Source organism: Photinus pyralis, unplaced genomic scaffold (genome assembly GCF_008802855.1).
Source record: "Photinus pyralis isolate 1611_PpyrPB1 unplaced genomic scaffold, Ppyr1.3 Ppyr1.4_LG5, whole genome shotgun sequence".
Lineage (NCBI taxonomy): Eukaryota > Metazoa > Arthropoda > Insecta > Coleoptera > Lampyridae > Photinus > Photinus pyralis.
The window spans coordinates 6,766,258-6,792,120 of record NW_022170596.1 but is presented as its reverse complement, the minus strand read 5'-3'; the positions used below and the strand labels follow the sequence as shown (position 1 = coordinate 6,792,120).

Sequence of the window (25,863 nt, the reverse complement as noted above, 5' to 3'; positions counted from 1 at the left end):
GATTTATAAAAGTCGCCAAAAGAGCGGATAGTGAGAATCAGAAATGTCCTAAAAATTAAGAACAACTTAATGAACTTATACGAAGAGCATAGGCAATATGTAGGAGGAGGATAAAAGAGAAACGGTCAGAGGGAGTTTTCAGCAGATAATCAACTTAGATACAGGAGCCTCCATTCGGCTCTGCAGTAATATCATACATCCGTGATATTTATCAAGAAGTAGACAGGGATTTACGTGTATTGTTTTTCCTTATGTCTACTTTTAAATGACGACAATCTCTTCTGAAGGACGCCTAATTTTATGCAACCAAAATATCTTCTTAAAACAAATAAAGATCTGGCTGTCATATTAATTAATTTGAATATTGTTGCATTGTCTTCACTAAAAATAAATCTCTTTCGCTCCTTAAAATGTTACCGGCACCATACAATTGAAAATATCTTAAAAGTAGACTTAGGGAAAAACAATACACGTAAATCCCTATGCTTAGTATTAACACAGATCTACACATACACAGATTGCTAACCTTATGCATTTTTTGGGAAACAAATTTAGGTATACTTAAAAGCGCCCTCTATTGCGGAGCAGTATAAACATGTACCGTTTAAAACTGTAATATGACGCTTATGGATTTATGCGTTAGATGTCGCTGAAACAAAATTAAAGCGCTAAAGTTTGCACAATTCGAATTCCTTAATATTCGTATTATTACAGTGGTATGATATGATAGGAGGTACGTTGAGCCATAATTGTTTAATTTAGCACTGGAGCTACTCATTCGTCGTAAGGGAGTTATTAACAGCGGGTCCCTGTGGTCACAGATACACACGAACATAGGGCAGGTCCTTAAAGAATCGTGAAGGTTTTTTGAAGTTGGCGGAAACTATTTGCGGCTTTAAAGGTCTTGACAGATTGCTAACCGCAAAGGCATACTTACAAACTATGTATATCTCTGCCATCATTAACGTTACACTCTTTACCACGCCGATAAGATATAAGATAGGGAGGTTATTTTCGAAAAGTTGATAGTTTTCGAGTTGTAAGCACAAAACTGCTAAAAAAAATATCTTTTTCAACTTTTTTGTATTTTTTTTCGTTTGTTGCGTCATGAAATTTTGTTAGCAAACCTCAGATTCGGATTCAGCACCCCAAAAAACATATAGAATCAAATAAATCAAAACTACCCCACAACTTGCCTGGTAAAATACAATTAAACTGAATTATATGCACACTTTACCGCTTAAAATTTTTTGCAGCGACATCTAATGCATAAATACATAAGCGTCATATTACAGTTTTAAACGGTACATGTTTATACTGCTTCGCAATAGAGGGCGCTTTTAAGTATACCTAAATTTGTTTCCCAAAAAATGCATAAGGTTAGCAATCTGTGTATGTGTAGATCTGTGGTATTAATATACAGAAGACCTGAAATTGTAGTATGGTCCCTGGCATACGCTGACGATACATTAATATTGGTAGCAGGAAAAAAACGACAGGGGGAAAATGGTGGGGGGTGTAGCGAGATACTGGGTAGTGTAAAATCAAGTTTTCCACTTCCAAAGACGTGTGGTGAAGTGGTGGTCGAAAAACCTATACTTTTTCAAACCTTTTTCAGTTTTTCGTAAATATGGAGAAAATCATATAATTTTATTAGTTATTTAACCACGAAAGTCATTCTTTTGCATCTGAAAACCGATTTGAACTATAAAAACGTGTGTACCTATGTCATTCACAAAACACCTATTTTTTGACATAAAAAATGAAATACGTAGATTTCGTCGACAAGCATTGAAATAAAAAAACACTCTTTTAAATTGATGGTCTGGTGATCGAAGTTAACATTCTCAATACTATAAATTAATTGCAACAGCATATCTGGTATACATTAAGAAAGCAATAAAGTGCTTTGTTTACCCACAAGAAAATCTTTACGCTCGACGATTTTCTATAGCGTCTGAAATGAACGTTGGAGGTGACATAAAGTTAGTTGTATCTTTAACAATACCTAAAAGGATTTCAATGAAACTGTCGCAGCGACAATTGTGGGCTGCGCATATTTAAATAACATTTTGTCTTGAAACGTTAACAACCACGCTCTAACATACCAAAGTTCTAGGCAGTTAGCATTAAGAATATTTCCTTGTTTTCTTTATTTTGGCGTGAACCAATTATTAACACCCCATCAAATTTCGTCTCTCGTCAAGTATTAAATTAAATTACAATAACCCCCGTTGAACCCTGCGTCACATCACATTGTTGACATGGAAGACGGGAAAAGTTAAGGCAATGACAGCAACCTAGTGATCCATGAAACGGAATTTAAATACGTCAAAACAAGCAAATATCACGGAGACATTTTACTATACACAGCGCCAACCCCATCCCCGAAGCTTGTGGCTTCTTTAATGGAAATTTCAATATCCTATTCTCCTCTTACACGTAACACACTTACAACAATTCTTTACGTGCGGCTTTTTTGCACCTTTTTTTTGAGAATGTGAAAGGAATCGCAAGCCGAGACCTATAATAAACCTCCGGTTTTATGGTTAGCTCGTGATTCAGCATACAAACATGCCGTATATATCAAAATGTGAAAACACTATATTTCTGTTAACTTAATTAAATTTGCGAGGGCAAATTAGAAGAAACGCTGAATGCATTTGTCACCAGAAACCACATTTTGGCAAGGGACCAACTTGATAATAGACAACTTTCTTTACTGACGTACCAATTAAAATTCCGATCTTTGATTTTTTCATAGCTCAAGTTTGTGTTTTACCGAGAATTCTCACTTTTAAAAACGAATTTACGCGGATGACCACACAAAGATCTGAGCGGCCCTTTGCGTTAATGATGATTGATTTAATGCCTCGTAAATTATATTCTAACAGCTCAAAGAAATTTATTTAGATGTGTCGTGTGCATTCACGATAGAAATGTACTTCAAGCTCGATCCATTGTCGCCGACTCGCAATTTATTTAGTTTGAGAGGTTGCAAAAGGTTGTCCGACATCTATTTCCTTATACAGTGATGTCGCCAGTGTTTAAATTTTAAAGTCAATACAACAAGGTAGTGTTGTGTCGCATTGGCATTTCAGCTTGCTCTTATTTGTCTCCCTGAACTTTAATGTAAACCGTAAACGCATTTCCACGAGTCTTTCATCTTTTCTTTAAATAAATATTGGCGGCAACAAGTAAATTCTGTCCATTTCGTGAGTAGGTGTTTCTTTCATTACTTGGGGCTTTTATAACTAACGACTGACACCTTTAGAAGGTCTCCAGACAATCATTTCTTTATGTAGTACGACAGATTACGTCTTCAAACTGCGATGAAATGTTAATTTCGTAAGTTTACGATTTTTCGGATAATCTCTGATTTGTTACGATCAGACGAAAAACTGTACACTGACATATCCGGCATCGTTGGCATTTAAAAAGTTTTCCAATGAATCAGGAACATTTGAAATTCAACGAAAAGTCCTCTTCGATACGACATATTTCCAACTTTCACGTTAACTTTCCAAACAGATATGCTAGCCGGAGCTTAAATAAGTAACGTGATAACAAAAGGATACTTATGCCGCACGATAAAGAAGTGTAGGCGTATACCGAAATACCTAGTTATTCTGTTGCTAGCTATTCTCTTTGTAGTTGGTGTATTCCAATATATTTGGTTATTATATTATGCATCAGATAGTAAATACGGTCACATTGAAATGAGTCCGATAGTTCAATATTAAATGCTATCCACAGACACAGAGAATCGAATTGATGAATGAAACACCATAGTTAAAATACGCCAGGCGAACGTAAATGTACGCCCAAATCTGCTAAAAAATGAGTTATTTATGCTGCAATGCACATAATGAGTGTACCAAATATACAATAATCAAAACTCCTATCAATACCAACAATTTATTAATATTGAGTATGCTGCACTAATTTTATTAGAAAAATGTTCTGAATACGCCCCATGCAACGCATTTTGTTATACGAGTGTCCGTTAGATGCCATTTTATTGAAATTGGCAGCAAGACTAATTTTGCGATTAAACGAAAATATTTTCAAAATGACGGCACTTACCCTTAGACCTTTAGAAATACTAACTTTGTTATAATAACTGTGTTTAAATAGCGTGGTCCCTTTTTATCTGATTTTCCCATTCTGCATTCTAAAAAGGTAGTTTTTGTGAAACATTTCTATTTTACATTTGGAAATCATACATTGCGTTTGATTGGAAAGCTTTGACGCTTTTATTTTTTCATAATTACGTTCCTTCTCTTGTATATCAGATGCTCAAATGTTAGAAAATAGGTTGAGGGGCATTGTTATTCAGTGGCGTTCGCCTAATTACAAAAACTTAATTCGATTTAATTTAATATTGTATCACACTTAATACCTACATAGCAATAATCACGTCAAAATTTTAGTAATGAAGATTGAAGACTATTTCAATTTATTATTTATACACGATGAAAGTGTAAAAATGTGTGCTTAGAGCTTTTATTGAAGCTGATCAAAGGTTGTTGAACGGATTGATTTTTGGAACGCCAGGGGAGAGATTTTAAAATCTTTTAAAACTAAGACAATAATATTTTGATAACTTATACTCTGTTTTTTAACTAGGAAGACGGATTTAAAAGTTCCCGCAAAAATCCTTAGTTTCTATTGGCTCCCGCTGCGCCCGTTTTACACCCAGGTAAAATTGCTATTGACATGATTTAACTGTCAAATTTAATCGCGATTCTCGTCCGTAACTGTTGTACTTATTTTTGAGTTTTTGTGAGTTCTGAGTCCATTTGCATAAATTAAAACAAAAAACAGTTCTTTTAAGAACTAAAGTTGATATTTCGCGTCCTAAGTATACTGGTATTAGTGATGGATTCAACTCCAAGTACCAGTAAAGCAAGCTTGTCTCCTTTGAAAAAACGTAATCGCTTAAACTTGGGTCATTTTATCAGTCTTCGAGAAGCAGTTTATTATAAACAAATGTTGTCTGATATTTCGAATATGAATTTTGCTACCCTTGTGTTGAAGATTGCATCTACCACAGGTAACGTAAATAATGATGTAGGCATATATTTGGTTGTTAAAGTATGACACATATTAGGAGTTGCACGATCTACAGTATACCGGATAATTAAAGAATATCGAAGTACTGGGATTGTTACCCCTTCGAAACGTTCCGGTGGTCATAACGCTGTTGCAAATGTGAGCTCTGACGATTGGCGCAATTGCGTGCAACACGTTATTAAGGAAGAAAATCAAATGTGTAGATTGGATGGCCTAATGCCACTTATAGAACCCTTAATTATTTCACTCGGATCGAAGGACAGTGACACTTCTAGTGAACTCTCGGAAGACAGTGACTAAATCTCTTATACATAAAGCAGTGAACAGTGCTGTCTCATAATATAATTCCATTGTTCTGAATTTGTTCAATAACTTAACATTTGTTGTAAATTGTAATGTGGATTGTGTAGTATTACAACTGATAAAGCATTTAAAAATACAAATCAAAATAATGTTTCAAAGGCCAAAAAATGTATGCAGGATGGTTACCTATTATCAATGTATTACCTATTTATTATAATTCGCTTTTAAAAGTATGATGTATGCATAATATAAAGGAGTTTCTACCAAGTAATAACTCAAAACCATAAATAATGAAATCTATGTGTAAGAAAATCACATCACGCAATAACCCACAATACATATCTGTATAAAATGAGTCTATTATTTTTGTTACTAGATTCTAGTGACATTTTCAGTGTAAATCAGGTTTTTAAATCCGTCTTCCTAGTTAAAAAACAAAGTATAGGTTATTTATAGGTTAAAATTGTTTTAGTTATTACTTATTTATTATCTGTTATGTATTGCATTTAATACAATCACGGCCAGTTGCAGGAAAGCGAATTATAATCAAAATCCTACATTATTTGCCAAATCTGAGTTTAAACAAGAATTTTGACATTTGATTGGCTGCCTACTGCAATATAAAGCCAATCAAATGTCTTAATACCGGATTAAGCAATAATCCTGGATTATTTTTTTGTGCAACTGGCCGTGAATCTAATAAGCTTTATTAGACGCCAGCTTGACAAAACTTTGTACAATTTAAATTATAACAAAATGAAACTAAAATGCATTATTTTCTTTAAAACACCTCCTCCCCCTTATCCAGCCCCTCACTCTCACTGCTTCCTGTTATTTCCATCTCCATACAGTTTCATAGCATGTGCTTATGTGTCTTTTTTGCATTCGAAATGTGGTGCAATAGAAGGATTATGAGGATTAGCTGAAAGGGCAGAGTAACAAACGGAGCAGTCTTGGAGCTAGTACAGGAAAATATGGAAATGTTGAAAACTATACAGAGAAGACGACATAGAATGATAGGGCACGTGATCAGACACGGAAGATTAGTACAGCTAGCTAAAGAAGGTAGATCAGAGGACAAGAGAGGGGTAGACCGACAAAGGCTTAGATACATACATAGACCAAATAGTTAGGGACGTAGGCAAGGGTGGTTATGTAGAAATGGAAAGATTAGCGCAGGATACGAAAGGGTGGAGGACTGCGTCCCACTAATCCTAGGATTGTGGACTCCGAGAAGAGAAGAGTTCTTCATTCCAGGTAAGACATTTTTATTTGTTATTTATGAAACATGTATATTAGTTTTATTTTAGTGTATCTATTATTGAATTCAAAATGAATATCACGTGTTTTAAGTGTAAAAACTTTAATAATTGGAAACTCTTAATACCACATTTTAAATTTCATGATTTTACTACTAATTCCCCACATGCTTTGATATTTATTAAGAAGTAGATATAGGGATTTATGTGTATTGTTTTTCCCTATGTCTACATTTAAAAGACAAAATCCTTCTGAAGCGAAATAACTTTTTAAAACAAATAAACATCTGGCTGTCATTTATCAATTAATTTGAATATTGTTGCTTTGGCTTAACAGAAAATAAAGCTCTTACGCTCCTTGAACTGTTTTCGGCACTATACCAATTGACAATATCAACTTTTTCAGTTGAATACATCGCACGCAAACGAAAATAAAATACGGAAGCCAAAGCAACAATATTCAAATCAATTAATGTGACAGCCAGGTTTGTTTTAAGAAGTTATTTTGGTTTCATAAAGTTAGGCACTCTTCAGAAGAGATTTTGTCATTTAAAAGTAGATATAGGGACAATACACATAAATAGCACTGTAGATGTACTTCAGATAATAAGTAGTCAATTATTTCAAAATCTCAATAGTTTTTTTAAACACTTCAATAGAACACACTTAAATGAAATACACACTAGTGCCTATCCCTCCTCCAGGATAGTCTTGCTAATGCTGATCAAATCTTCGAAGATAATAACGAGATGGAGACATTTGAAGATTCAAGATAGTAAATAATTATATAGAATAGGTCAATGGTAAATTGATGAATGGCATAGCGGAAATAAATAAAACGAATGCCCGACCCCTCAAGATAATCTGCAGCTATAGAGAATCAATCGAAAGCAACGAAAGGCTTTTAAACAGTGTTATCACGTGTATTCTTGGTTTTCATAACAATAATAACTTTACCAGAAAATAAGTTTTTCAAATTCAAGAGAACGTTGAAACTTTTTTAATTGATCCTCATCTTGATGTTTTTGAATCGTTCGGAAAATGTTTCTTGCAGCAATATTCTACTGTTTACAATGAGTTTTGTAGCTTTATATCAAGTTGTCGATTTCCTTTTAAAGAGCTTCATATAGACATAAGTGCCTGAAAAATGAATGCAACGTTGACAATATTAAAGAATTCTTAATTAATAATTCCGTGCAGTCTTTACACAGAGCTGGAAATTGACAACTGATAAAAAGAAAGTGAAAGGCGCACTTGTGAGGCTAAAGTCTCAATCCAAAGAATTTTTTGAACCTAAAAACTTACTAAAATCCATTCCTAAACATATAGCATCGCTTACTAATACTCGTCAATTAACCAATTTTTTACAAGGCGACTTGTGACGCAAGAAATAAGCACTGTTTCCTAACCAAAACATTGTTCCTTACATATTGTACAATTTTGAAATAAATAATCCTCTAAACATTCTGTATGCAATAGTAATATTAGTTTCCTTGTTTGCCAATGAAAGAATCAAAATTGGAAGATATTGTCTATGGATCTTCTGTAAAGTCACGAGATGTAAAAGAATTTGGGAACAAGAAATGTTTTCAACATTTTTTTGAAGATTTAAAAGATTGGAGTGGATATTTTAAGTGACAAACAAGAAATTCAGTGACTTCATTTGTAATAGGAATAGTAATCGGTGATAATTTGGGTTTGAATTGCTTTTTGGTTTTAATAAATCGTTTTGAAGTAACTACTGCAGATTCACAGATTGTGTGGAAAACAGTAGCCCAAAGATTAACAAAGGAAAGCTCTATTAAATAGTATTCTCTGACATTTCTGATGACATTTTTGAAGGCGTATGTTACTATAGTTGTTATTATATTATTATATGTCATGCAACTAATTACTTTGTCCATGGCCATGTCGATGGTGACAATAAACAAATGAATTTGGTTTCAATCATAACTAGCCATGGAATTATTGCCATAAGAAATACATTGTAAACTTCGAGGCAAAAATGCAAAGTTGATTCCCAAATGACATACTAAGTATTTAGTATCACTGGTTTTGTAATTTTTTTATCTATCGATTGACGGAAAGATTTAATATGGCGGCCGTTTAAAATAAGGAAGTTGATGTCAATATCTCCAAAACCGCAATTTTGAAAAAACTACAACAAAATAGATTATTGGACGTCTCTATGTTCACTAAACAAATATGTTTTTAAATTAATGAAGATATTCTCTTGTTGTATGAACTCAAATTATTAAATTAACAAAAGTGTTCTTTATCTTTTTATATACGTACGAATTTGGTTAAGTGAAGGACCAGTTTGGATTTAAATTTTTAGGAAAATTTTGTGAAAGAAAAAATCCCCTTACGTGATGGATTTCTCCATGCGTCTATCCGTCGAGAAAGAAAAGCGACAGCTGTGTCAAACATTCGCCAATCGATTTCTACTAGTTCAGTGATGTTGAATGGATTAAAAGTCGTGTTTCCGAATGCGAGCCGAGTGTCAAAAATTCCCCTACTGAAAATAGTATGTATTTTCCCGATATAAGTAAAATAGAAGTTGTCATCTGTATAAAAATGTCAATGTTCTAGCGCATTCCCTCAGAAAAGTTTTGGTAGTGTTCGTTTTCAAGTAGATAGTTTGATATCAATGGGCCTTTGTTACTTAACGTTCTTCGGCGCCATCTTGTGGCAGTAAGTAAGTAGCCTTCTTTTCTCTATAGTTAATTATACTTATTTAGTGACCATTGCTAGTCAGCATTAGATCACCGTTGCTCCATGAAAAATTCAAGCTTTGAAATTTTGAGATTAACCCACAGCCCTAAATTCAGTTCGGTATTGGTGGAAAGAAAGAAGTTAGCCAATATATAATTCGGACATCGGCGTTTTTAGCGTAACACAACGAAGTTGAGGTAACATGTGCTCAGTTTTCCGTCGTCTGTCCGTCTGTTTCATCGAGATCTCGGTCCCTAGAGCATCTAGAGACTTTTCACTAATTGATAGCTACTAAGGTTACTCATCAATTACACGCGACAACACCCACGAGAGCGTTTTGAAACAATTTTAATTTAAATCTCCATTGTGGGCGTAAAAAATTAACACGGTAATTAAAAGTGGAGATCATTTGGAGAGAAAATTAACAGATCATCCAGATCGGTTGATTCCATGAAAACGGGCACACAATTTTCGATGCGAATTTTAAGTCAGTTGGGCGCTAAAGAATTTAGTATTTTAAATGAAACGGTTAAGTGTATTTAAAGATATTCCAATCTGATGGACTATTTGAGCAGTTTTGGCGTACTTCACTTTTTGCACCATTTTGCTGAGTGTTATTGGTTTCGAATTTTTCTAGGTTTCTTGCGTATATTGCGTGTATTCCTTGTAGATGATAACTGTGATGTCTAATTTTTTACAAACGAAAGTAAGTCGGAAATGAAAACGCTGCAAATTAGCCGTAGAAACTTCAGAGATAGAACAAAAGTGCGAAACGTGCAGTTTAAAACGAAAGTGAAATTATGCCCCTTAGAAATAAATGTGTGTGCCCTAGTTTGACACGCGTCCATCATGTAGCTATAACACACAACAGTAAAGGCGACTTTAAAAGATTCGAAATAATTGTCACTTCGTAAATTGGCTCAATTCCGTTTAAACATGTCTCTGTTCTAGCGAAAATAAAAAAAAAACTTTACAATTTTTATTTCTATCGAGAGCCGTATCCGACCGATGATGATAATTTTAATAAGAACAAAGGACCGATGAAATAAAAGTTTGTTTTTCGCTTCAACTTGAGTTTCATATTTTCTCTAAAAGAATCTATAAATTTATACTCATCTTCGTAACACATGGGAAAGTTTTTGACTACAAAACTTTGATTTTCTAACTCCGTTGAAGTTCAGAAACAAACTGGCATTTAGGGGTTGCTGAAAACAATACTCGACAAAAAGTTTGTGTATATTGCATTAAATTTAATGCTATGATAAAATAGGCAAGCCAAAATGATGCGGATAGAGGGAGAAGGAACAAATTTTTATACAGGACGCCACATTTGTAAATCACCCTCAAATCCTTGTAGTAAATCTTTTTGAAGTATCGAAATTCCCTAAAGGCATACTTAGGCACATGTATTAAAACTATTGTCTGTTAAAGTCGATCAAATATGTACTTGAAAGCTTCCGCCGTTCAAATTCAAGGCGGATTACAAGAATCGGCGCAGAGTGAAAAACTAACGTTTAATATGAAACTATTAAAAATAGCCGAAAGCGGTTAATTCAAACACGCGGGTTGTTTGCATGACAATGCAACTTTATGCCGGAGGGTCTGCAAGGGTGAAAACACTCCTCGCTTCTTAATCGTTCAATGGATCGCGTTAACTACAGAATTCTACCACTAAAGAGCTCTCTTTTCGAGTACCTGACTCACTTTAAATGGAAGCTTAACATTCTGTTCCTTACCATAGCGTATCCGTTTTTGTTTTGACTCTATTTGTTAATTATGAAACGGTTATTATTTTTAAAATTACCGTCCTTGGGTAATCAGCTCTTTCTAAACCGTTAGAAAATTAGTAATTAGCCATGCAGATTTAAAATGACAGAAATGGGGTGTTGTCATTATTTCCTAAGCAACAGAAGTTGTTTAGAGAAAATGTGTTTTTGGAGAAAACCTTAATTTCAATAGAGCAGCTATCGTTTAAATGCGGTGCATTTGCTATTTCACTTTAAAAAAATAAAAAGTGCACACGGAGAACAATGGATTGTTAAAATCATAGAGTAGAAATTATATTGTAAACAGTATGAGAAGCTATTAGTAAATCAAACAAACCTTGACACACGCTGTACAATATGAATATGTCTAATCAAAATTATTCTCACTATAATAATGATATTGTATTAAATATGATCTTAGATATTTAAATATATCCAAGAGCAAATAGATAATAAACATTAAAATATAGTTTATTAACGAAATGGGTTTATTATTTGTGTATAATACAGTTTAGTATATAACGCATTCGCGGTTGAAAGATTGTTAGTTTAACAACCCATATAATAATTTTTAAATTGTAATGAAGCATAAGCTTATTTTGAGAACAACCGTTGCAAGGTTGCATTAAATTATTAAAAGTTCTGTATTGTATATTGTATGCGGTTTTTTTTTCAGTCGACAGTCAGTTCAGTGCGTACCTAGGTATGTGTATGTGGCTCGCAATTTTGGTGAAGTTTATAGATGAATTCTATACCACTTATAATCATGAGTGAAGTTCCAGAGATTTTGAGGGTTGGGCCAATACAATATGGCAGTATAAGTACAACAAAACTGTATTATATTGATTATTATACCTTATTGTTGCAAATATATCATAATTTTTGAACTTATAATTTTATATATTCGAAACCAATATGTGTGTATCCTGATTTTTGGTAAAAAAAAGTAACGTTTTACACTGCCTTTTTTGAGCCCGGAAAAAAAATTGTCTCAGATCGACCCGGAAAAAAATTTTTCTTATAGAATGTGGCCTGTAGAATCCATAATTGCAAACAGTTCCAAGATTGGGCTACTAGTTCAAAAGTTACAGCCCTTTGAATTTTCTTTCGAAATTGGTTTCTAGTCTATAACTTTTAATTGAGAAGTCTGATCGAAAAAGCACGGATTGTTTTGGATTCTACGCACCAAAATTAATAAGAATTCCCGGGAAATTTTGGTGCAGTCGATTTTTGGCAGGGTGTGTATATTAATTAGTTGCAATAATCTAAGTTACTTATTAATACAAAGTGGAGATGTTAATTCAACTACTCCCGTATTACAAAAGCATGCATATGAGATGGTTGCCGTTACATACAGTTTTTTTTGTATGAGTTAAAACAATATACCTGTAGTAAAACTAGCTATACACTTGCAACAATATGTATATGATAAATTTTATAATTCTTCATAGCTATCCTTATACGTATTATATTTTTTGACAGCTATTATTTTTTTTTTTTTTTTTTGCAGTGGTGGATCAATTATTATATTTTTAATTACCTTTAACATACATTTTTCTCCGTGCACTTTTGCGCTTATGATGTATCTGTCTGCATCACAAAGGCTTCTGAACTATACCACTTGACGACGGAATTTGCGGTATATACTCGTAGGTCTCTCTCCAAATGTTGTATTTGCACCCTCAATCAAACCTCAAAATATCTACATCGAATTTACTAACACCCTGTAGAGATCGCTCGTTTGAGGGCGTCAATATTTGAGTTCTTCTTGGTTGTATTGTGGTGCTCGTTGTTTTTGTTTTTTTTTATCAACCAAAGTATTTACGTAAATTAATTATTAGTAATATTGTTTAGTTAAGTTTGTGTAGATTTAAACCTTTAAATAGGATTTATTATAGAATTAATAAATGGCACTGACCTTACTGATTAGCGGTAGGACACGTCTGTATTCGTACGTACACAAACTTAGAATGCCAGTTAGTTTAATCAAATCGAATCGAAACGCGCAGTTCTTAATAACTGATTCAAAGATTCGGGTGGATGTATCACAATGGTCCCAATTATTAGGATATTCACATAAAAAGGGGGTTGTAACCAAAATAATTAAATGATGGATTATTGATTGGAATTAAATTAAACATGAAATTTCAATCATAAACATCATCACCAAAGCACTAATTCCGGTAAAAATGTTCGTATAGGTACATAAAAACTATTGTGATCCTTACATTTAATTAAAGCTCGATAAGCAACGGATCCGTAAGATACGATAATTCTCAAAGATTCGTATTTAAAGAGAAACGTGTATAACATAATTAAAAATTGAGAAGGAATTACGATAAAAAAGATAATGGAGAGGGTGGCGTAATGAAGAAGTCCATAAACAGAAAATTATCAGGAAGCCGATGAGTCAAGTTTACATCATTAACGAATTTGATGACTGTTTCAAAAAGTTTCCCGATACATTTAGGATTAAGGAAGCTTACGTAGTAGCCCAAACGAATGTCCGCTTTAAATACTTATTTATACCGGAATCGAGATAATGAAGCAATAAACGTTCAACTCGCAACCGAAAGATGTTTTCAGACATATAAAATGCTGATCAAGCATTAATATTTATACCTAAACCGATCGATTTATTGGAATTGCACTAATATTTGATGGAACGTGAATAATAATGTTACATTTATTTTAAAGGAAACTTTATGAAGTGAGCTTTTCATATCGCCATTATGTATTCACAAAGACCTTTTTTATGTGTGGTAATACAGATGTCCCAAATTTTATCTTGAATGAATACGTTAAAGATGAATCGCGCATATAAAGTTTTCCCAGTCTTTTAGCATACAAAAAATATACCTATTTGGGAACCAAATTTCAAATTTAATAACGTCTTGAATAAAATAAGCGTTCAAATAAACAGGTCACGATGGCTTTGCTACAAACTATAAAAAGCAAAAGTGAAATAAGAACTTTCGTCTTAAAGACGCACCCTTTTTAACGAAATGTATCCAAATTGTATTAGTTCGAACACTAGGATTAAGCTACAAATTAATTTAAAAATTTTCAGTTCTGGTGTAATGTATTCTTGTAATTTTCAAGAGCGACAAGAAAAAGTCATACGCACAAACCACCAGTAGCAAAAGTGAACTCCCGAAACCCCTTCCCAAGGGATGGAAACCCAGGAAACCGCTCAAAATGTGGGAAAGTAAGGCTAGTGATCTGATACTATAGCAGAAAGTTGCATCTTGAACGTAGGATACCATTACCTGGAATGGACCTTTCAGTAGGTACTCCCAACTAACCAAGCAAAACAAGAATTCCACCACAGCAACGTTGTATGTCGTTAATTAAATATGTACGCCAGTCCTAGATTTACTGTAGTGTCTTGTACATAAAGGTTTCTGGTGTAAACTAACTGGAAATGTGGAAATTTGCATAAATTTTTAGAATTTGTAAAAAATTTAGAAAAAAGGAGCTTCTCGTCGGGAGGAAACGCGCGTAGATTTCATTTGGTATACATAAAGTAAACATCCACCCAACCCAAGAGTTTTGTTTTGCATAGAAAGCGCCTGCAACACAATTTTCGTGCTCAACTCACAAATCACGCCGCCATCTTCACATCTACACGGAGATTTTTAACGAATCAGTCCGGGAACCGAACGACAACACAATGACCAAAACCTATACCATGAGCAAAAATCATACACCGATCTACTCCTACACTTGGTCGAGAGGTTGACAAAAGCAAAGATCATACTATCTTTGACAAAAGTAACCGTTACAACACTCTCCTATTCCGAGTCATTTCGCTGCCTCCATTATATTTTTGCTCACAGGAATTCTCCTACGCGACCTTTAATTGTAATTTTAAATATTCACTCAGAACAAGGGAGGTGTTATTTTTCTGATTTAGCCCTTACTGTTTCTATTCTTCTTCTGCATACCCGTTACTGTTCTAGTTTAGTAGGGAATGCATCGTTATCCTTTTTACCGATACTTTTAGTGCCGGCATGCATCGGCCAATGAGGTGTATTAGTCATAAACTAGCTGAATTTTTATGTAAAACCTTAAAGTACAATGTAAAATGTACACTTTCTGCATAGGAAATTAACTTCTCTATATATTTTCGCGCTCAGAAACTTTAATAAAACCCCCACCTGTCGCTTTTAGCAGTTATAATACCCCAGCATAGTATATTACAGAGCGTTTCCTCTTTAATTATTTCGAATTCTTTTTTTCCGGGTTGTATACATCGCAACAACTCGGCGGTAAAGGACTAAAAGTGTCCACTAAATCTTACAGCAATCAAAGCACAAAAGAGGGTAGGTATAAATTCAAGACGTAAACCACGAACCCTATTAGTCCTGTTCACTGTACTTCTGTATCAGCTGTGCCCTATCTCTATCTGTCATCGTTTATTATCAGAGCTTAGCATCTATGTTTTGGCAAAATTCTATTAAATTTAGAACGCGCCTCTTTCTTCCGTCGTCAGGAATTTGATTTAACCATATAAATCGTTTCACCTTTCCTTTTTTGTTGCGATTGAAGTTTGTCAATTACGGAAACTTCGGGGATTAATCAAAGAGGGATTTAACCAAATCGTTCAACAAAGACTCAAAATTAAACAAGTTTGTAGAAAATCTTTTGTTAAGTAGTTTTAAAAGGGAAATAGATTTTCTGCATTCTCAAGAGTGCTCTTCAAAAGCATTCCGGCTTTGTTACCTCGTTATTTGCACTGCAGATGACTTATATCAAAGCTCTTCTATAAAACTTTTGTGTCAAACTGCAAATTCAATCTTTTATTCTGAGTATTCAAGCGTAATTTGTCTTTAATGTTAACTTATAATACGCAACTTCATCTCTTTTAGATTGGAAACCCCCTTAGCTTGGACGAAATCCAAACAGGTTTCGGCACTTGTGTCTTCAATAACCAACAAATCAAACTTGTCGATTAAGTTTTCTATGGAATGAAAAGAAAAATGAGAAAGTAAGGGGGGAATGTAACTTTGTGACGTGGTTTTATTGTGTAAAGCGTAAATGCTGCGGTACTTGTAATACCTTTTGTATTATTCACGGTAACACCCTAAAACCAACTTGGAGAAACTTAATAAAGCTTAATCTGGTTTAGAGCATTGCTTTAATTGCGGAAATAGAGATTAAAAACTTCAACAATATCAGGATTATATTGGTTTGGGGAACGTTAAACTTCGTTATGAGATATTTTAGGTTTGTCGCCAAATCAAATTATACGCGAAAGTACGTATTTCTGTATTGTCGCAGCCATTTCCGTAAATTACTACTATTAATAATAGAGATGAAAGAAGCCTTTGCTAGGAAACTGTGTGTTTCGAAAAGCAATGAATGGCACAGAGAATACATCGCCAAGGAGCTACCTGAACGATGGGTACACTGTAAAAAATTTGTTGTTGGGAGAACTAAAAATATTACGGTTCCAGCAGAATTTACATTTGTTTTAACGTCAAATTCGATTGTTAAATAAGTTCATGATAATTTTGTTAACTTCCAATGAGTTTGTGTAGCAGCAGCTTGATATTGTATTTTGTATTTGGCTTCCCCGGAATTTAGCTTAAGAAGGGCGTAAAGATGGCACTGATTGTGAATTTTGACTAGTCTTTGGAGTACCCCATTAAGTATTGTATTTTTAAGTGCAATTGACAAAAGTAAGAAGTCAAAACAACGTCTGTATCTTATATGGGCTCCGGCAAGGTGGCATTTTACAGTAAAAATATAAAGCGGTTATGCTTATTTCTAAATAAATCGTTATACAATATTCAAATCAAATTTCAATTTTTATATAGAATCTTTTATTATAATGTGCGAGTTTTGATACGAGTCTTGTAAAGTGATAGGAGCCAGGAAAAACAGTCAGGTAAAGGAAGAAATTAGGGTGGAATTAAAAACTCAAAACCTTCCCCATGCGTCTAAATTTATTGATTAAATTGTGGAATAAATAGTTGCGACTAGTTTCGACGTTACCGTCATCTTCTGGTTTTAAAATTAAGGGCTAACATTGGTAGAACGAGTAGTTACATATTAAACAAATCTAACCTTAGAACTAGGTGCATGGGGAAAATTACATAAACTTAAAACATCAGTAAGGACAACTACGTTACAAACGAAAAAATTGACCAAAAAGGTCTCTTAAACAATTTAATTCAAACACAGTTCGACATGACAAAGTGCGAAGGCGGAAACCAACGCCATAACAGTCAAAACTGTAGACTGTTATGGCGTTGGCGTTGGTTGTTACGAAAAACTAGTTAAAATTAGTAAAAGATATAGACAACCCCTGAGACAACCTGTTACAAATAGCTACCTACATTTTTTTAAAGTAATTGGTCAATAGACGTCTTTGATGTAATGGGTATCCTACCCACAATGCAGAACTGTCTATATTGATGCCTACATCCGTATCCGTATTTTCTTCCAGATTGCATGATGCTATGTAAACATACTTAGTGATGACGTCATAATACAACTAACACCAATGACGTGCACGCAAATTAAGGAAACTCCTACCGTACCAAATTTATTTCATTCCCCACTTTCGAACACATACTTCCATTAAACCTATACGGTAGACAGAACTACCTTAATTGACGGAGAATGTTACCAATATAAAAAAGACGATTTTCTGTCCAAACGATCCATAAATAACCGAGAGTTTAAAGTTTGGTAATGGAAGTGTCTGGTCAACTCAGTTCAGATTTGACAGAACGTACGCAACTACTCGAGAGACGAATAGTATTAGTAGATCGTTGTTTCAACACTTCAGTAATTTAGATACATCAAGATAACGAGAAAAAAGCGACAATTTCTCTTTGTCAATGTGATAACAAGACGTCGACGCCGTTAGCAATGTGAAACTTTTATAATGGGGTTGCTTCGTGGAGGTCTTTGAGTAAAGAATAAAAATGTATCTTTCACGTTTACATTAACAAAAAACGATTATGTATGGCATTTCGACTGAGAAAACCTGCTCGTATGTCATCCCTTAATCGTCCAAGACCGAAGACAAGTCGTTCGCATTACGTAAATGCAATTAGAGCTATCGTTCGAAAAACGATACAAAAATCGATGACTGGCTCGCTGTAAAAACAAAACACATAATTTAGATGTCCTCGATGCAGTCTCCAGCTTCCGATTTCTATTTAAATTTATCTGTGATAAAAATCTCCCGGAGAACATTTAAATATTTCAAGCGTGGTTTTAAAGGTACATACACGTTTTATGGCGATGCTCGTTGTGTCACCGGAACGCTAACGCCCGGGGGTGTGATTGATTTAAATGTTTGATAAAATATTCGACCTTTTTTCTACGCTTATTCCCTTATAATCCGTAAGGCGTGCTGTCAGTCTTAATTATTGATAATTGGGATTAATTTCTGGAAGTGGTCATGTGTTCCTAGTCAACTCTTCCCTAGGGATTAGTATTGTTTTCCCCATTTGTCTCTGCTGTCTGTTTATATTGGAGGAATTGTTTCATATAATTCAGTTGGATAATTTGTCACATGTTATTAAATACCGTCGGACTTGAATTTCTGTGCGATACTGTATGACTATTCTCAAAGGAATGTCGGAAGTGTCACTAATCTAACATTTAACACAACTAATTTCCATTTTCTTAATACAAAAGCTTTTTTAAATTATCTACCTAGCCTGGCGTACACTTGCACTTTAATAAAATTCTAAACGGCTCCGTAACATTGTCTAGTCGCGGCAGTACTTTTTGATTGGAAAGATGAGGGAATTTAAGTTTAAGAAATGTGTGCTTATACCGTTTATCGCTGGAAAGGGAATAAACCAAAATTGGTCTACGAAAGATGACAGATTGTAGTAACGACCCAGGTTAAAATACCATTCGAACTAAATTGGCCCACGCGCGAAAATCCAAAGACTCACAAATATGAAACGGGGGTGTCACAAAGTGCAATGATTAAACTTTTAAATATAGTATGGAGAGAATCGATGTTCCACAACGATTCTCAGACGAGATGATAAGAATCGATAAAATGGGTCCATAAATGGTTTCCACTCCTAGAAAGTTAATGACGACCGTTACCTAGTTATAGTTTTTTTTTACTTCGTCCTATTTTCTGTTACATACATATAAGGATATGTTTACAAACTGTCCTTGTTTTCCAGTAGACTTGATGAAAAAATTAAACTTCGGAGTGCAACGCTGGGAAAGAGTATCACTGTACAGTTAAAAGGTTTGAAGGAGGACCAATTGGGAATGTCATAATCAAAATTCCTCGGAATGGTAAGGGACGATAAATGCTGATGGGCAGGTTATGTGCACATTTCAGAAATTTTGTTCGAAATATTTCCCCCTATAATTAGAGTTAATGATTAAAAATGGCCGAATTCATTAATAAAGCGCCATTTCGGGGCGTCAATTAATTAGAAGAAAAGTAGGCATTTTTCGTTTAGCCACCTAGCGACAAGCCATATTCAACTATTACGGGCTCTCAACAGTAGAATTTTAATACTGGGAAAATTCTAATTCGGGTTAGAGCACGCGAAGCATTGCGTACGTGTGTCCGCGAAAGTATACAGGGAATAGAAGATTTTATACAGTGGCTTAATATTTTTTTATTACGTGGGCTTTGTGTTTAAAAACAAGGAAGCAAGTTACTGTTCTACAAGGGATTATAACTCAACCAAGGGTAGTCAAATCGGGTCCCTGGTCAATTACTTAGTGAACTTCAGAGAAAATTTTAGTGCGTACAAACAACACCCATTTTCCAAACAAAGACGGCTCTGTTTGTTGTGAGACACCCTATATTGTAGCCTATCTGACTCCCACGTCTTTTCCAGTTGTCGAATAACCCAAAGCGATAGAAAATTTATTTGACAATGACTGTATAATATCCGCTGTTTCCTGATGAGTAACAAGGCTTAGAAAGAACGAGTTATGAGAATGAGTTAAACCACAAAAGCGTGGTTGGTAATTCGACAGATTACTTGATGTATGAAAAGCCGTATCAGAGAAATGTTTGTTGAATAACGAAGCTATTTCATTTGGACCATAAGTGGTGTAATTTCTATCCAGTTGGAGCTTAATATTTTCAAACAGTTTAGGGGATTCAGTGTTTTGCTTAATAATTTCCCATGCGGCTTTCGGCATGTTTTGAGAACTTGCCATTAAATTGGTTAAGTACGATGAACGTGCAACTGCTAGGTGTTCTTAAGTAGTGTAACATATCGTTGGACATAATTATTATTATAATTATGGTCGGTGTTTCTTGTGAGAACTCAGGTCTAGCCTGGTTAACTAATCGCACGGATTAAAATCAAGTAACGATTAGTGTCTATGTCTGTGTCTGGTGAAGTTATGTATGTAAAAAAAAAAAAATAAAAAAAATAAAAAAAAATTAAAATCACACACGTACATTGGACATCTAGGGATAGTATGTAATTCGTACTTACCAACATACCTATTGATGGGCACAATAGCCAACGCTATCAGGAAAGAGGAAAACAAAACAAAACAAAAAAAATCATTATAATAATTCCTGTAATTTTATTAAATGGAGTTTATTGTGTAAGTGTTTCTTTGGCTTTGCGTTTGGGTGCCTAATGTGCGAATCCACCACTTGCCGCCTTTTCGCTGCTCATTTTGTGCTTTATGGCTCTCGCTAGCGTAAAAATAAATCCCGAGGGTGGTTGCGCGGTAACTATTGAAATGAGCCATAGACAGGCACTTCCCACGTATAACTTTATTGTTAATTCAATTACTTGTAGAACAGAAATAAAACCCGTAAGTAATTGAAAGCTATTTTCAATCAAGTTTCCAGGCGCGTAGCATGCAAACAATATTACAAGAATATAGTGAACTAAAAGTACTTCGAAGTTCGATTCTCAATCTTACTCGCACATTATAGAGTAACGTTTTAATTAAATTTTCAAATTACAAATTGAATTTTCACTTCTATTATTCTCCGCCAGTTCCATTTCATCTTTAAGCTTTATCACAGACAGAAGCACAGTCAGTGCATGGAAACGGAACTTGCATTATTCAGTTGAAAAGTTCTATTGTAAGTCATCCGTACTCTTAAATTAGGCGGAGTCGCTACCGCTGCCTACTGCATTAATACAGTAAATCTTTAACTTTCACATGGGGGTTACACACGCAGTCTGCCAAAATCGATATGTACCAAATTTAATGATGCATTATGTTTTAATGGGTCATACAAATTTAGAAGCCTAACAGTGCTTCAATTAGGGACTACAATTTTTGATCTATGCACGGATGCGTCACTTCGGTGATTATTTTCCTTTCAGCGTTGAGCTTAGTGTGGTCATTACATTGGAGCTGAAAATGAAACATTTAACTGCAACTGTTTGACACGGTCAGTACTAAAAAGTATACGACGGGGTCGTAAAGGCAATTTATAAAACGATGACTTCTGAGTTGACACTATTTGATAATAACTATGATTATTGAAATTAAGTTAATGTCAAATTGAAATGTGACCAAGGTTGGGGTTGATTACTTCATCTCAAATATCTTTCCTTCGGGATAAGAAGTGCTTTACGATCATATGGAAGAAGTAAAATAAAGGCTCACATTTCTTTTAAATGTTCCGTTATGATACTTTTCTATTTGAACTAAACTAATTTTACTAATGAAATAGTTATTTATATAACAAGAGCGCGAAGTTCAATTTCGCGCATTGAGACTGAAGGTATTTTGACGAGGCGAAGCCGAGTTAAAATATCAGTCAAATGCGCGAAATAACTTCGCGCTAGCGTTATATACAATATTTTTTCTACAACTGAACCGATTGTTAATTAAATTGCTGTTTAAGTTCAACTTTGTCCCGTGCGCGAAATACTTTTTTTCACTGTTGACGATTTCGCGCACGTTGTCAAGAGCAACCTTACTTATTAATTAACCGATTAAAAATCTAGTACTTCGCGTTTCGAAATCCGTCAGAAAATGACAGGTTTTTTTGACAGTTGTAGAAAAAAGCTTTTAGTAGCTTACATTGTTCTTAAAATATATGATACAACTCCATTAAACTAATTCTAACGTGCCTGCGACCTATTCTGAATTTGTATTAAATTGTCGCTATTTTAGTTGATAGCTCGTTTTCTTCCTGCTGCTGCGTTACTTTAGTTACAGCTTTTCTTATGTAATACATGTAAAATATGTTCATCTGCTATGTTAAGAAGGAATATTAGGGCTACTTGTGTTTTGCTAGATTAATGGCAAATTATTCACGGGGTTATATAGGAAAAAGTGAACGCCCTTTATGTTATACTAATAAAAATTGGCGTTGGCGAAGCGTCCAAGGAGGGTACTTTCAATTTTTACCACCCGCCCGTTAGAGAGGAATCGCATTGCAGTAAAAATGCCCTCCCTCCCACTGTTTTACGGAAATACACGTTTCAAAACATCAGGAATCCGAATCAAATAAAATCTCGATTATTTCGGTCGGTCTGTCGGTTTGTCGTTCTGTACTCTCATTTCCGGCTAAACGGGTGAACCGATTGGAACCAAATTTGGTACACATATTTTTAGACATAAAAGGAAGAGTTGAAAAGCAGAATCAAATGTGTCAATGTAACAAAACACTGTCAGTTTTTGACGTTTTCCACGATTAATACACTCCATTAATATACGACCAATCAGCTTGGTGATTGTTTCAAATTCTAACCAATCAGATGATTTTTAATCTGATTAAAAGCTAGGTAGCTTTTTATCAGCCATAAAAATGCGTGTGGGAATGCCTAAAATGTAGTGGTTGTGAAATTTGATACTTGTATTAATCTCCCTAAAATACACTTGATCTTGGTTTTAAATCAGGATAATTTTATTTTTAATTTACTAAAATTTTGTTGCCTCCTGGAAAAAACTCTCGATCAAAAGCATAAGCTGTCGCGATTTGATCACGCTTTGATCTCTAGTTTTTTTCCGTTGCAACAAAACTTTCGTGTAAAAATAAAATTATCGAATTAAAAATAAAGCTCTTGTGTATTTACCTCCGCTATAATCAATGCTTACTCTGTGGTTTGGAGCAGATAAAACCAATTAATATAAAAAAAAATGGATCTCTTGTTACCCTGACATCCTGTCGACAGACGTTCTAGAGCGATTAAAAGTGCAATACACTGTAGAAGGCTCAAAAATATACAACCAAATTGGTTATTTGAGAAAAAGAAGAAGACCAATATTAGGTATCATCACAAAAAGACACAAAATATATAAAAAACAAAATACAATTATGAGGAAAATTGGTTTTCCTTTTTAGCGCAACTGAAAAAAATAGTATATTAAGATACAAGTGTATAATCAAGTCTTTAAAGCACGCGCAACGAGTTTAAGGGCACGACGCAAAGCGGAGTGCCTTTAACGTATATAGTACCTATTTTTTATTATACCTGCAGTATCATTTAAAAATAGGGAATACAATGAAGTCATATTGACGTTATACTCGAACACGTGTCTAATTAAGTGGGCTGGGTGTTCGTAATTTCACGATTGCCATGGAAATGTCACTTGACGTTTGCTTATAAAAATCATCGTCTTTGTGAATTAAACGATTTCCGTTGAAAAAGATAATACACCGTCCATTAAATCGATTGTTGTAAAATCTAAACAAACGTTGGTAGGTGTAAAATCCAACTCCAGTAAAGCCTATTATAAAGAATATGAAAAGTTGTTTCCATGGATGAATAGGAAGTTACTTACGAATACAGTCTTAAATGCATCCATAATGCTGGCATATATGAAGGAAATGTCAAAGGTATTTAAATCTTCTATATTTTGGTGCATTCATTCAAAACTTTAAAGCAATGCTGCGATTAAAAAGTGGAACAGATTTGGAAGCATACCCTAAATTACGCGCGTTTGTGAAAGCTTCAACCAAAGGATAGGTACAAAAGCCAAAGAAATGTTCTGCATTTACAGAAAGCGACCTAAGAGGATTTTTTATTTCATCCAGATGACAGTTTCAAAAGTCATACTTGAAGTATCGTTACTTAGCAACTTTAAAGCACGTGTGTTTTAAAGGCCCTTTTTCGCACGCATTTGAGTGTTTAAAACGGAGATTGTGATTCAGGTATAATAAAAAAACAATTCTCACTCACCAATCCTTCCGCAGTGAAGTCATAGGTCAGTTTCAAGTCCTCTGTCAATATAATTGTCGAATCTGTAATGATAGGAAAATTTATTAAGTATTTCCAAAGAAAAGACACAAATATACACAAACAAGTTAAAAAAATGAGAAAAATAATTTCTTATTTTGGCCACTACCGATTCTCCTTCGCTGAACCTGAAAGACACAAAATATATGCAAACAAGTTAAATTTGAGACTCTAGATTTTCCTTCGTACCACCATCGAAAGGACCAAGCCAATTCCCCTTGCCGACCCTTCTGCACTGGCGTTTTACGTCAGTTTGTTATCCGCTGTACATATAAAAATCAAATCTGCATTTACAAGAAATAATTAAAAGTGTTTACAATGATAAAGCACAAAACTGTACAACCAAAAAACAAAGTGTTAGTAGGTAAATAACACCGATATAGGCACACTTTAACCTTGAGATCTGCGCCTACGCCAAGGACTAAATCTAGGACTAAATCATCTAGTCCAGGGGTTCCCAACCTTTTAGCAACTGCGTACCACATGAAAATGTTTAAAGATTTTGGCGTACCACCATCTTAAATTTTTATTACGGCTGACACGCATACAGAGGTTCTTACACGTAATCGCTTGCTTTACCCACGCAACGCGTACCACTTATAACGTTCTCGCGTACCACCGGTGGTACGCGTACCACCGGTTGGGAACCCCTGACTAGTCGCTGTCTGCTCACAGTTGAATGTGTTTATTTAAATTATAAGATGTAACAATTGTGCGTTAGAACGTAAGAATCATCTGGTCGTTTTGCGATAAGAAATGCTATCGGATCTTATTTAATTAATACACGTGTTATTTACACCGTTAGAAGAGATAACGAAGAGATGTACGATTATTTTTCCCATTAATTTCGGCGTAAGTAGGGACGCGCGTCGCGTTCTGTTTTGTTAATGTATAGCATTAATTCATCGGCAAAAATCCGTTCCTAGCCGATTCTGTCTGGACAAACGTGGGTTCCGTTTTGGCTCTGCACAAAAAATGGCGCGACACAAGCACAAACACCTGCACGTGATTTACAAAATGTGCGTAAGCAACTTGCGGAATTTTTTCCGTCGTTCTTTTGTGTAATAAAAGTGCAGATGTTACCCGTTTAAACAGCCATCGCATTGAAAATTAGAAATTGTGTTAATTAAGCCAGTGTGTGTTATCATTGTATCAATTGAGTAGAAAAGTGGCGTGAAACTTACAGTGAGGGTTTTCGTATCAGTACTAAATTCGTAGGAGTATCGCACAACCGTTATTACGACCAGATTACCATGAAAAGTCGTCCGGTGAAACGAAATGATGGAATCCTAGCATTGTTTAAAAGTATTTGTATTCAAGTCATTAAGTTATAAGGGTTAGACGATCTTATACCCCTGCAATACAAATCTTACACAACTACCCACAGCGTCGTGGAACTCAAATGCGATTATAGCAAATTAACAAATATTCGGACAACTATGATTTTACTTTTAACACCAATCGCGGCGGTCGCGTATAATAAATAAATGCGTCTCTGCGGGAATTCGTAATTAAAACATAGTTGTTGCCTAAGAGTATGTGTACGATCTTTTACACGCGGTGGGA

The 25,863-nt window shown here is 34.6% G+C and overlaps 1 long non-coding RNA gene across 1 annotated transcript in view; it reads right to left on the bottom strand.

Annotated features, from left to right (window-relative positions):
* Positions 1 to 24,304, bottom strand: part of LOC116172364 — a 34,434-nt gene extending 10,130 nt beyond the window's left edge. The window contains exon 1 of the long non-coding RNA XR_004145640.1: positions 24,241 to 24,304. This is a non-coding gene — a long non-coding RNA (uncharacterized LOC116172364). The remainder of the gene's footprint in view (positions 1 to 24,240) is intronic.
* Between the last annotated feature and the right edge of the window lie 1,559 nt (positions 24,305 to 25,863).